Below are 12,262 nucleotides of genomic sequence, written 5' to 3' on the forward strand. Positions count from 1 at the left end.
GATAGACTCTTTTGAAGGGTAATCGGAATAACACAAGTCAGTGTTTGTCTGTCTCGTCAGAACTCTAGGTTCTTCTAAATTTGAGATTGACGAATCTTTCTCTTTGATAGATACTGTCGAGATAGAGCTTTTATTTCTGGTGATGCATTTTCCGGAGATATTACTGCCATCCATATAGTCAGATTGCTACAAACACGGACTTATAAGGTCTTTAAACGTGTTTGCCTGCTCTGATACCAATTGAAAAAGCGGGGGTCTAACAACCACACCCAATATTTCGCTTAGCAATCTGTATGGATTAACTCCAATATACTTTTAAGAGAATCAACTAGACTGTCAGAATCAATCTTAATAAAAAGTATATCAATGAGTTATATCTCAATTTCTCGATTCATTACTTACTCAAGCAAATAGAAATCTGCGAGTCTAATTGAATACAACAGAAATCACTTGAACAGTACCAAAGACCAATGTTCAAGTATCAATCAATTTCAATCAACAACCAAAGGTTGGATTTACCAATTGATCGATGCAACGCACAACCTGTGATATTTCAATTATATAACAAAATATAATGCGAAAAAGAAATAACACAGACACCAGAATTCAAGTATCAATCAATTTCAATCAACAACCAAAGGTTGGGTTTATCAATTGATCGATTCAACGCACAACCTGTGATATTTCAATTATATAACAAAATATAATGCGAAAAAGAAATAAAACAGACACCAGAATTTTTGTTAACGAGGATAACGCAAATGCAGAAAACCCCAGGACCTAGTCCAGATTGAACACACACTGTATTAAGCCGCTACAGACACTAGCCTACTACAAACTAACTTCGGTTTGGACTGTAGTTTAACCCCAATCAATCTCACACTGATCCAAGATACAATTGCGCTCCTTACGACTCTGATCCCAGCAAGAAACTACGCACTTGATTCCCTTAGATGATCTCACCCACAACTAAGAGTTGCTACGACCCAAAGTCGAAGACTTTAATAAACAAATCTGTATCACACAGAAAAGTCTACAGAAATAGATAAATCTGTCTCCCACAGAAATACCTACGAGTTTTGTTCCGTATTTTGATAAATCAAGGTGAACATGAACCAATCGATAACCCGGACTTATATTCCCGAGGAACAACCTAGAATTATCAATCACCTCACAATAATATAAATTGTATGAGGGCGAAACTAGATATTGTGGAATCACAAATGAAGAGACGAAGATGTTTGTGACTACTTTTCTATCTTGCCTATCGGAGAAATTAATCTCAAGCCAATCTTACGATTGTACTCAAATACGATAGTAACAACAAGATCAGATCACGCAACTACAGAGAAAATAGTCGGGTCTGGCTTCATAATCCCAATGAAGTCTTCAAGTCTTTAACCTACAGGGTCTCGATAGAAACCTAAGGTTAAAGGAGAATCGACTCTAGCTTATACAACTAGTATCACACAGGAGGTGTGGGGATTAGGTTTCCCAGTTGCTAGAGTTCTCCTTTATATAGTCTTCAAATCAGGGTTTGGTAACAAAGCATTCAATATTCACCGATTGATGAAAACCTGATTAGATTCAAGCTAATATCTTTCAACCGTTAGATCGAATCTTAGCTTGTTATACACACATGAAATGTAACTTCATTTAGGTTTTAGTTATCGTACCTAAACGTGTACAAGTCGTTGGTTCAACGGTAGTTAACCATAGGTTAGCCATATGAGCACTTTCATATCAACCTTATTCTTCTTTACCACAACTAGTTCAAATGACTCAAATGAACTAGTTAGAGAGTTGTTCAATTGCTTAGATCTCATAGAAGTATACAAGAAATAATCGAAACAAAAACAGTTTTGATTCACTCGAATCGATTCATGAACATTATAGCCACGGTTTGCAAAGATTGCATTCTTTAAAATATAAATGTCTTAGTTCACGAATTAAACTGTTTTTAGAAAATAACCTACTTAAATACGCATACTGGTACACGGACTTAAGTACCCGAATTAAGTTTGTTTTCAGTTCACAAACTCCAGCATAAATTCACGGGATGTGAACTTCTGGAAGTACGCGTACTGGTGCGCGGACTTTAGTTCCGGTTATCCTGAGCAGCAAAGTACGCATAGTTTGGTTCAAGGATATTGGACTTACACACATATGAGTTGTCTCACAATGTTCATATCCAACCATGGTTATGTATTCTAAACTCTCATTTCTTAGAGGACGTTATATAGTTGTTGTTCACAAACTATTTTTCGTCAAAGCGATTTTCAAGTAATTGAAACTAATATGACTTTCGTCACTAGTAAAGATGAACTTGGCCAAAGCTAAAGCTTACGAACACATATTTCGAGAAATAGATAAACGAGATAAACTCGGATCGAAATAGTACATGTGTATAATCATAGTCTATATAGCAATACGACTTTTGTCTCAAGATATGAGATAAAGTATACTTTTGAGTGATAGATAAGTTCAAGTCTCCACATACCTTTTTGTCGATGAAGTTCCACCAGTTCCTTGAGTAGTTCTTCGTCTTGGCATGATGAACACCGTGGAGTTTAGAGCTCAACTACACTTTCTATCATAGTCCGAGACTTAGCTATTAGTAGACTAGAAATCAAGACTTATAGTTTTGGCAACTAAAATTGACAAACAAGCTTGAGATAGAAACGGTTGCGAGTTCGACCGAGCAGTGCTCTAACAAAAATCACGCATAATAATTTTCCACCATAAGTAATTCGAGTCTTCCAAGACTGGCGGTACGTTTATGGAGATAACTCTTTTGTCCATAGAGTCAGATTGCTACAAACACAGAATTACGAGGTCTTTAACGTGTTTGCCTTCTCTGATACCAATTGAAAATTCGGGGGTCTAACAACCACACCCAATATTTCGTTCGGCAATCTGTATGGACGAACTCCAACATAATTTCAAGAGAATCAACTAGACAGTCAGACTCAATCAAGGAAATATATCCAAGAGTTATATCTCAATTTCTCAATACAATCTGCAATCTGTGAGCCTGATTGATATGAGAAATAACTTGAACAGTACCAAAGACCAATGTTCAAGTGTCAATGAATTTCAATCAACAACGAAAAGTTGGATTTACCAATTAATTGAACTACGCACAACCTGTGATATTTCAATTATATAAACAAATATAATGCAGAAAAGAAATAACACAGATACTGGAAGTTTTGTTAACGAGGAAACCGCAAATGCAGAAAAACCCAGGGACCTAGTCCATATTTGAACACCATACTGTATTAAGACGCTACAGACACTAGCCTACTACAAGTTAACTTCAGACTGGAATGTAGTTGAGCCCTAACCAAGTCTCACACCGATTAAGATACACTCGCGTTCCTTACACCTCTAAACTCCCAGCAGGACTCTACGCACTTGATTCCCTTAGCTGATCTCACCCACAACTAAGAGTTGCTACGACCCAAAGTCGAATACTTTATAAACAAATCTGTCTCCCACCGAAAGCCTATTATGATAGATAAATTTGTCTCCCACAGAAATACCTATGAAGTTTTTGTTTTGTCTTTTCATAAATCAAGGTGAACAAGAACCAATTTATAATCCGGTCTTATATTCCCGAAGAACAACCTAGAAATATCAATAACCTCACAATAACTTAACTATATGGTAGTAGAACAAGTTATTCTGGAATCACAAAGAATGAGACGAAGAGCTTTGTGATTACTTTTTATATCTTACCTATCAGAGATAAATCTCGAGCCAATCTTAAAGAAGATAGTACTCAATAAGATTGAACAAGTAAGATCAGAACACGCAACTACAAAGAAAATAGTTGGGTCTGGCTTCAGAATCCCAATGAAGTCTTCAAGCTGTTAATGGTTTTAGGAAAAACCTAGGTTAAAGGAGAATCGACTCTAGTACGCAACTAGTATCACACATGAGGTGTGGGGATTAGGTTTCCCAGTTGCTAGAGTTCTCCCTTATACAGTCTTCAAATCAGGGTTTGATAGCTTTGAAACAAAGCAATCAATATTCACCGTTAAATGAAAACCTGATTTAAGATTCAAGCTAAGTTTGCTTAAAACCAAAGCAATGTCTCTCCACCGTTCGATGGTCTTAGCTTGTTACACACAAATGAAATATACCTTCATTTAGATATGGGTAACCATACTTAAACGTGTATATTGAGTTGGCTCAACAATAGTTAACTGAAGTTATCCATATGAACACTTTTGTATTATCCACATTCATCTAACACTTATAGATCAAATGATAATCAAATGAATAACTCATAGAGTTGTTCAATTGTTTATATTCTCATAGAAGTATAAAAGACACAATTGAAACAAAATCAGATTTGATTCAAGAGAATCAATTCATGAACATTAAGCCACGGTTTGCAAAGACTGCATTCCTTAATTTGTAAATGTATTTGTTCATGAGTATGAAATCATACTTAACCGATTTTAGAACTTAAACCAATTCAGTTTGCAAACGGGTACACAACTTAAGTTATGAACTTTGTTCTTGTCCGACAGTTCGCAAACCGGTGTGCATATCCCGGACCTAACTCAGGTGGAACCGCTCGCATACTGGTATCAAACTTGGTTCCCAGACTTTAACAGTTAAAACCGTTCGCATACTGGTATGCAAACTTGGTTTCTGGACCTGAATCATAGCATAACAGTTTGCATAATGGTATGCATACTGTGCTATATACAGACAATGGTTAATTGTTCTAAACTCCCATTTAAATCATTAAAACATCCTTAGAAGACGACAACAGCTGTCTCACACAAACTATTATCTTACAAGTAATTTTCAAGTGATCGAATGATCAATACGAAACATTCCGAGTCGACATCAAATGACTGTCTCACACAAATCATGTAAAATGTTTCAAGGCAATTTTCACATGATCATCTTTTGAAATATTGTTTAGTTTCCACCAAATAAATTGTTTCCAACTAAACTCATCAAGAATAATGATGAACATAGCTAAAGCAAAAAGCTTCCAGCATATATTTCGAGAAAGATATAAGCGAGTTAAACTCGGCTCGAAATATCAAATGTGTATAATGTAAATTTCTATATAGCTATACGACTTAGTCTCAATAGGGGATAAAATAGAATAGACTTCTGAGTGATAGATAGGTTTTAGTCTCCACATACTTTTTGTTGATGAAGTTCCTCCAAGCTCTCCTCAGTAGATCTTCGTCTTCAATCGATGAACACTGTGAAGTCTAAATCTCAACTACACATTCTATCCTAATACGAGACATAACTATAAGTAGACTAGAAATCAAGACTTATAGTTTTGATCAACTAAACTTGACAAACAAGCTTGAGATAGCAACGATTGCGAGTTCGACCGAGCAGTGCTCTAACATCAATCTTGATTTTCATATTTTAGTATCAAAACTCTTCTAGAGTCGCTTGATTACAAACTAGAGACAACTTCTTTTAGGTTAGATAAGAAAGTCTAGGTATGTTGAGATTTACAAGTATTACTCTGAAGATCTGAAGAAAGTGAAGAAGTAACGACTGCAACAAAGACATCATCCTTCCGCTTGAGGTTAGTAATACTGACTTGATTTGTTTCCATTTCTAGCGTATCTTTCAAGTCGTATTATATTGAAAACATAACATGCAGATCTGTATATATAATACCCCAGCGATTAGACTTGGTCATATCATTATGATAAAAGTGCCATGGTCTTTGAGCACCGACGGTCGGATAATATTTGTAGAGACAAATAGATGATCCAACCATCCGAATCTCATCCTAGCAATAGACATCTCGTGGTGTTTGTAACTCTTTTCATTATGAATCTAAATTTATTGACCTTTAATTAATGGATCACATAACTCAAAATATTATTAATGAATAACATAACTCAAGATATTAATTAAAATATTTAATTTTAAAGCAAATATAAAATGTGTATGCTAAATTTTTGAATGAGATATATATTACGGTTACAAACAAGATAATAAGATAATTTTGAATCGGATCAAACGCAAATTGGCGATTAGGATACCTAACCGTATATTTACACATTGTGTATAAGACATTTCAGTGAAAACATATATGTTAACTAGATTTAGTGGTTGCAAGGCGAATCTGAAGGAAAGTGGTATACATATGTAAACTATATATTACTTAAATAATTTGGTTGTTATATTTTGATGATGTATATGGCTAATTTTTCTTTTTATGTGTGTATGAACATTATTTTGGCTTGAAGGAAAACATAGAACTCTCTCGAAACACCGGGAAAAAAATACATAAGTTAAATTAAAGCAATGTCGTTAAGGCACGGGTTATCTCTAGTTGAATTACGAAGTATAACGCTTATCTTCCGAACTTCGCAAATACGACATCAACATAATCATGTATTTAGTTACTTGATTATGTGTGGGATATAGGTGTGATTTCATCCTAGGAAACCATGTGCTATTACATTGGTTTAAGGAAGCAGATGTATGATTTTGTTTCATAACCGAAAGGGAAATCATAAGTGTGTTGGTCTGGTTCTTCATTGAATATATTTGAATGACCAATATAAGATGACAAGGTAGAACCGTTCTTGACTTATGTTGAGAATCAAGGTATAACCGGTCATTGCCTATATTGTGTGACAAGGTGTAACCGATCCTAACTAGTTTTGGGAAGCAAGGTGTCACAAGCTACATTGGGAAGCAAGGTGTAATCGGTCACAAGCTACATTGGGAACCAAGGTGTAACCGGTCACAAGCTACATTGGGAATAATGGTGTAACTGATCAAAACCTATCTTGGGAAGCATGGTAAAACCGGTCACAACTTATATTGCGAGTCATGGTATAACCGGTTCCAAGAGCAAAACCGAGTTTCAAAAGTTCACACATTTCTTCATGGTTGTGTGTGAATTAGGAATTAGGGTTTGCTAAGATGAGAAGCTTCTATATGTCGACATTATTTAAACATGTACATAACTCTTATCATTAACTGTTCAAGGATATTCCTTGATGCTCAAGGTGATCCCAAAACGAAATATTAAAAAGCATTTAATAATGATTTTCAAATATATATGTTTGAATTACCAGCGATTAAAGCATATCCTCTGGAAAAGGTTTGTTACTTAGTTTGCAAAACCAATAATAAAAATTTTCTAAGAGAGATTTCGGAAATATTGTTTGACATTTAATTGAAAATAGGAAAACCAAAATTAGGTACTTTAATAAATATCTTGAGAATATTTTCGGTTTTGAAATTTTTTTATTGTCCAAACAACCTTGGTCTATAAATACTTTAGTTTGCATTTCTTGCAAACTATCCTAAGATCCAGGCAAACTTCATTCTTATTGTTTTTGGTGGAGTAGTCTTTACGGAGAGGAAAGTACCCTAATTAGGCGAAATATCATAAGACCGCTCGTTTAAACAATTTTGTGGGATCAAGAATCTCTATGAGTACCGTTGGTGGGAAACTAAATAATTGCATTGTTATTTTAGTTTTAGATTATTGATTTGATTGACTAACGGTTGTTGAAACTTTTGTTAGAGCACTGCTCGGTCGAACTCGCAAGCGTTGTTATCTCAAGCTTGTTTGTCAATATTAGTGATCAAAACTATAAATCTTGATTTCTAGTCTACTTATAGTGATGTCTCGGACTAGGATAAATTGTGTAGTTGAGCATTAGACTTCACGACGTTCATCAATTGAAGACGACGAACTACTAAGGCGAGCTTGTGGAACTTCATCAACAAAAGGTATGTGGAGACTAAAACTCATCTATCACTTGGAAAGTCTATTTCTACTCTATCTCCTATATTGAGACATAAGTCGTATTACTATATGGTTTTCGTTTATGTACATTTGAGATTTTGAGTTGAGTTTAACTCGCTTACATATTTCTCGAAATATGTGTTGGTAAGCTTTCGCTTCAACCAAGTTCATCTTATATTCTTGACGAAACTCAAAAGATTATCATGTGAAAATTGCCGAGTAACATCTTACATGGTTTGTGTGATACAAATACAATCATTTGGTGTAGACTTGGAATGTTTAGTTATGATTATTTCAATAACTTGAAAATTGCTTTGATGCTAATAGTGTGTGAAAACGGCTATTGTTATCCTCTAAGAAAGTTTCAATAATTGAAATAAGAGTTTAGAACACTTAACCAACATTGGATTATAAACATGTTGTACACTCTTTCATATATGTGATCCATGTCCGGGAACCATAGTATGCATACCCGTATGCGTACCTGTTGGTTTGAGAAGTCCGGGAACCTAAGTGTGCGTACCCGTATGCATACTGGCATAGGTTTGTGACCGGAATTTTCTGTTGGGTTTGGAGGTATGCATACCCGTTCGCATACTGGCAAAACCAAACTTGGTACGGATAATCAAGTATGCGTACCCATTTGCATACTTGAATGCTTAAAGTTCTAAAATCGGTTTTGTCATGAACAAATACATTTACATAATACGGATTCGAGTGAATCAAACTGATTTTGCTTCAATTGTGTTCTTGTATACTTCTATGAGAATATAACAATTGAACAACTCTTTAACTAGTTTCATTTGAGTCATTTGAACTAGTTATGGTTAAGATGAATAAGGTTGATATGAGAGTGTTCAATTAGCTAACCTCGGTTAACTACTATTGAGCCAACATGGCGTACACGTTTAGGTACGGTTACATAAACCTAAATGAGGGTACATTTCATGTGTGTATAACAAGCTAAGTTCGATCTAACAGTTGAAAAATATTAGCTTGAATTTAATCAGGATTTCTTCTAACGGTGAATATTGAATGCTTTGTTACCAAGGTAACTTAGATTGCAAACCCTGATTTGAAAACTATATAAAGGAAAACTCTAGAAACTGGGAAACCTAATCCCCACACCTTCTCACTACACCATATCCTGCATTTTGCAACATATTGATTTCGGGGGTGTGCAACGGATATTGAGGTTGCACAAGGGTACAACGTCAATATACGTTGCACACCAAAAATACGTTGCGCAAAATAAATAATATTGGTTTGTTAAATGAAATTAATGGAGCAACGTTTTTAAAATGTTTAAAAACGTTGGACATCATCGGCATTTACGTAATATCGGACATTTCCAAGGGCTTTAGTAATCTTGTTTATTTAATCTGTGATTTTTTTAATTATATTTTTAGAAAATTCCTAAAATTAGTTCCCCAAAATTGCCCATCTCTTCCTTATCTCGTTTTTTACTCCCTCTCTCTTGTTTGCAGAGAGTTTTTCTTCCGAGAACCAAAACCTTCTCTCAGAATCAAACCCAAATCTCTTTCCTAGCCAAATCAAAACCTGTGTAATCCTAGAAATCTAGATCAATTCTCTAAAATCTTAAAAAATTCCTAAACATGGAATCCAAAATCAATTTTGTTCCTGAAAACAAAACCATAACCAAAACCCCAGATCGTTCTCCTTCTAATCGTTTCTCCCAGAACCCGTGATTCAATCTCAAGGTTTCAACAATTTCTTCGATCGGTAACCAATTTCTTCGATCTGTAAACATTTTTCAATCTCAATTGTGAACCATTTTTTTTCTCCTTCTTAAGTGGTAATGATAATCTGAAAAACCCCTAAATCGAATATTGAATCTTGTTTTCCTGCTGGTAATAATGGTAATCTCAAAAACTCATGACTATAGTTGGTCTTTTTAATCTGTTTTTAGTATTTGAAAACCCGGATCTAGTTTTGTTTTACTGAAGATTTGAGTGGTGCAAATCCAGCATATCTTGTAGGTACTCTTAAGGTAGTACTTGTTATGTAGTTTTAAGTTTCATTGTTCTTTTTTTTTTTAATTTTGTTTTTGAATGCAGGGATTTGATTTTATTTGGGGTTTTTGTTGTTGCTGCCGCAGGGTAAGCTAATGCCATTGTCACAAGGAGCACAATCTGAATTTCTTGATTCCCTTACAACAGATGTTAATAAATGTGTTGAAGCTCTGCAAGAGTTTCAGGTTTGTTTTAAATTTTAATTTGGGTTTCTATTTGTACCAATCATAGTTTGACTCTGTGTCATTTCTGAATTTTTTTGTTTTATGTTTCAGTTAGGGATTTGGTTTCAATTGAATGTCCCTAACTTACTAAAGCTTGATAATGGTATTAGGTTCACTCAATGTGTAGATTGTTTTAGCTTTATAAAGTTTGTTGTACTAAACATACCATGTTTCCAGGAAAGCATCTCCAGAATCTTTAATGCTGCATGTTGATCAGCTCACTAGGAATGTGAATGAGGGACATCTGAAGGAGATTTTTGGTAAGTCATTTCCTTTGTGATATGGATTCTAATAAATCTAGTGATAACCGCATCAAGTCCTTTGTACCTGGAAACTCATTGGTGTTCGCTGATAAGGGTTGGATAAGGTTGAATCTTCTTAGAGTTTCATTAATTATTTTGAATTTGGGTATGCTTGTAAATTAAAGTTGATGCTCAATAGGTGTATGTTTAAACGATTGACTGAGTTTTCTAACATCTTTCTTTCCACGCTTGTTATTGCTTGTTTCTGAGAAATAAATTGTAGACACTAGTGTTGGAATATGTCATATCCTGATTAGATGTATGCATGCTTATAGTTGTTGTTTCGTTGGATGTTTAAGTGCTCTGGGGAGAATAACAAACTGCTGGCATTGAGCTGTCCAGAACTGCGGGTATGTCCATATATAGATTTTTAAGTTTTGATTTGGAGCGAGGTTGTGTGTGCACTGGATGATTATGCAGAGTAGCATGTATATTGGAGCTAGCTTGTACTTTGATTTGTATTATTCTCCATAGATGAAGATTGATTTTTTATTTATTTAGCTTGACAACGTTATGAGCCAGTATCAAGAAGTGAAGGGTGTCCCTTTTCATTATTTCTTGTTGGTCTTCAATTGCATTTAGTTTAGAACTCTAACAAAGTAATTGCAGAATTATTCGAGGCAGATTTCTTATTAATTTATTGTTGTTTGGTTTGTCACTAGGAAATTCAACGAACTCCAAAACTATTGCTTAATCTCATAAGTAACCAAAAGAATCAGCCATGAAGTCGTACAATGTGGATGGAACCTCTCTTTCTCTTTCCCTTTACAAAGACGTTACGAATTCCAAGTACTCTATCTAGTCCCTACTTCTCTGTGTATATTATGTATGTGATGTAAGTGATTGATATTTGTTAAATAAACACCTCTAGATCACCAAGGACATACATATCCATCTTCTCTTGTACATTGGAAAGTGATTTCTGGGGATGACAAGAGGTCAGTATCTTTGCTTCACATCCGATAGCTTTTTATTCTACAGTTAATTCTGTAAATCAGCTTACAAATTTGCTTAATTATTTTTGAAGGACCTTTAGTCCACAGAGAGTCCTCTGCGGGTAACACGAGAAACTAGTGGGTACGAAGATGCTAGTCATGTGAGGCAGATAAGAGATCACGGTGCTCGTAACCGTGGTAGTCCAGAAACTAGTGGGTACGAAGATGCTAGTCGTGCCAGGTTCGATTTGTTTAGGGTTTCTCTTTCGTTTTTTATTTTTCTCATTTTCCTGTTTTGTTTCTTTGCATTTATTTACCGATGCTGTCATTGTCTTGTTTTAGGAGGCATGCACGTCTTTCTCCTCGAAAGAGAACCAGTCTAGTTACCTATGGGGTACCCTATTTTACAACTACCGCCAGTGTCAGTGGCAGGTCAGTCACATCTCCATGCCATGAATTCTGGTCTTTCTAGATGTCAAGCGGTAAATGGAGTCTCTGCAACAGGAAATCTTCACCCTATTCGAGTAAACTCGGGCAATGAGTAAGAACTTAGTCACTTATTCTTCCATGTACTGTTTCTTAACTTCGGTTATAGCTTTCGTATTTGTAAAAGTAAGATTCAGTTGTGAAGCAGACCTGCTGAAACTTGTGGTTTAGTGGATACCATAACTGTAATAACTTGCAAACACCTTGTTTACTACAATGTTTAATGGTTAATTAGACACAATCTTCTTAATCCACATCTAATTTTGCTATCAGGCAAGATTATTATATTAATGCAAGTCGTAAACCCATGCTTTGCCATGTTGATTCTATTTTTTGCCTGGTTGATTCTATACCTAGTCTTGTAATGAAGGTTGAATACATGAATTTAGAATATAGATTTTTATTTTTTTATTAAATTTTTTTGGTTCTCAATATCTATCTTGATGGGTTGTGATGACTAACCATTCATATGAAAAATTGGGTCTTCTAGTTGTTCTACAATGGTATACGA

The 12,262-nt window shown here is 35.0% G+C and overlaps 2 long non-coding RNA genes across 3 annotated transcripts; both read left to right on the forward strand.

The window, feature by feature from the left end:
• The first annotated feature begins 9,368 nt into the window (after positions 1 to 9,368).
• On the forward strand, positions 9,369 to 10,292 carry LOC113277508. 2 transcript variants are annotated; one of them, XR_003324960.1, is made up of 3 exons: positions 9,369 to 9,651; positions 9,891 to 9,989; positions 10,206 to 10,292. It is a non-coding gene; the product is annotated as an uncharacterized LOC113277508 (long non-coding RNA). The 2 variants fall into 2 exon arrangements; XR_003324959.1 differs by lacking the exon at positions 9,369 to 9,651 and adding an exon at positions 9,754 to 9,782.
• Positions 10,293 to 11,206: 914 nt separating this feature from the next.
• Positions 11,207 to 11,946, forward strand: LOC113277510. Its single transcript, XR_003324961.1, has 3 exons — positions 11,207 to 11,268; positions 11,358 to 11,506; positions 11,608 to 11,946. It is a non-coding gene; the product is annotated as an uncharacterized LOC113277510 (long non-coding RNA).
• Positions 11,947 to 12,262: the final 316 nt, after the last annotated feature.

Source organism: Papaver somniferum, chromosome 5 (assembly GCF_003573695.1).
Source record: "Papaver somniferum cultivar HN1 chromosome 5, ASM357369v1, whole genome shotgun sequence".
NCBI classification, from domain to species: domain Eukaryota; kingdom Viridiplantae; phylum Streptophyta; class Magnoliopsida; order Ranunculales; family Papaveraceae; genus Papaver; species Papaver somniferum.